Here is a 2,274-nt window from a genome sequence, read left to right on the forward strand (position 1 = left end):
GACAAGGACAAAATGTTAGAAGTAAATCTAGGTTAAATAAAAGAGGTTACGGAGTGAGCTTTGACGATGATGCTATGTTGTTGCTATTGTTGTTGTTGTTGTTGTTGCTGTTATTATTATTATTATTATTATTATTATTATTACTATTATAATTATTATTATTAAGGCGGCGAGCTGAACGAAATGCTTAGCGGTATTTCGCCCGTCCCTACCTTCTGGGTTTAAAATCCGCCGTGGTCGACTTTGCCTTTCATCCTTTCGGAGTCAATGAACTAAGAACCAGTGAAACACTGATCGATGTAATCGACTCATCCTCTCCCCCCAAATGGCTGCCTTTGCGGAAAAAATTGAAACCATTATTATTATTATTATTATTATTATTATTATTATCATCATCATCATTATTATTATTAGGGCGGCATTACTGTTGCGGACGAAATGCTTAGCGGCATTTCTTCCGGTTTAACGTCCTGAGTTGAAATGTTGCCGAAGTCCACTTTGCCTTTCATCCTTTCGGGGTCAATAAATTAAGTACCAATTAAGCAGTGGAGGCGATGTAATCAACTAACCACCTACCCCAAAACTTAAGACCTTGTGCCCAGATTACGCTAGTCAAAATGTTTAGAAGCATTTCTCCCAACTTTATGCTCTAGATTGAAATCTGCCTTTCATCCGTTCAGGGTCTGTAAAATAAGTACCAGCAGAACACTGCAGTCGTTGTAACCGACTAATCTTCTTCCCTCCCACAAATTTCAGACCTTGTGTCTATAGTAGAAAAAATTATTATTATCAAGGCAGCGAGCAGGCAGAATCCTGAGCATGCCAGACAAAATTCTCAGTGGTATTTCTTCTGGTTTTTCCGTTCTGAGTTCAAATTCCACCGAGATCGACTTTACCTCTTATCCTTTCGGAGTCGATACCAGTCGAACACTGGGACCGATATAATCGACCACGCCTCCTGCCAAAATTTCAGGCCGCAAAGAATAATTAAGGTGGTGAGCTGCCAGAATCGCTTGTTCCAGTATCACCGACGTCAACTCAGCCTTTCATTCTTTCGGATGCCGATAAAATAAAGTACCAGTCAAATGTTGGGGTCGGTGCAATTAACTTTCACCCTCTCCTTAAATCTGTTGGCCTTGTATCAAAATAGAAACAATTGTTGTTGTTGTTGGTCTTCTTTTTCTTCATCTTAGTTTATAAATCAAGTTCGCCTACTACTGCTGGGATATCGAAGCTGTGGCGGTATGAATCTGAGGGTAGCACTGATAATTTCGCCCAGATACCAAGCTTGGATTACTCTTAGTTTACCTTTCATTTCCTTTTATCGATTCACTGTTTGAATACCAGTTGGTTTCGCTCCTTAGTCATTGAGATACATTAGCCACACACGACAACCACGAGATGATTCGGTGCCAATTCCTCCACAAGACACAAACTATCACGTATTGCACTGGCTGGCAGCCTGCCACTTCGAACTGCGGGAATACGAAGCAATCATTCAAGCTGGCTAAGCATACATCAATGAACTTTCGAATGTAAAAGAGACACCATACGAAACAGCAGCAGCAACAGCAGCAGTAGCGGCGGGGGTAGCAGCTGCGGTGGCGACGACGATGGCGGCATCAGCAGCAGCAACAACAACAACAACAACAACAACAACAACAACAACAACAACAACAACAACATACATTCAAAGAACTTATTCTGCTTTGGTATGCCTAATTAGACATCAAGGAAAAGTACCTCGGTGATTAAACTCACTGATAACAGAAAGCAATTGCTTATTTACCGCACCGAAATCAAATTAGAGCATTTCATCGGTTTTAATATAACATAGTCGCAGTCATATTATATAAAAACTAAAATATAAAGTAACATAATGTCATCTAAAATAAATAAACAAAAGTGAAAGTGTCTTACTGAATATTGAACCTCATGGACCTATATATTGACTATATATATATGTATATATGTATGTATGTGTGTATGCATGTGTGTAATACACATGCATACACATATTATATATCTGCATGTGTCTGTGTATGTCCTCCACCACTGCTTGACAACCAGTGTTAGTATGTTTACATCCCCGTAGCTTAGCGGTTCTGAAAAAGAGACTGCAAAAAAAGCCCTGAGGTCGATTTGTTCGACTAAAAACCCTTCAAGCGGACCCAGCACGGCAACAGCCGAATGATTGAAACAAATAAGAAAAAATATACAGTGAAAGAAAGAAGGAGAGAGAGAGAGAGAGAGAGAGAGAGAGAGAGAGAGAGA

The sequence above is a fragment of the Octopus bimaculoides genome, chromosome 2 (genome assembly GCF_001194135.2).
Source record: "Octopus bimaculoides isolate UCB-OBI-ISO-001 chromosome 2, ASM119413v2, whole genome shotgun sequence".
In the NCBI taxonomy this organism is placed as follows: Eukaryota; Metazoa; Mollusca; class Cephalopoda; order Octopoda; family Octopodidae; genus Octopus; species Octopus bimaculoides.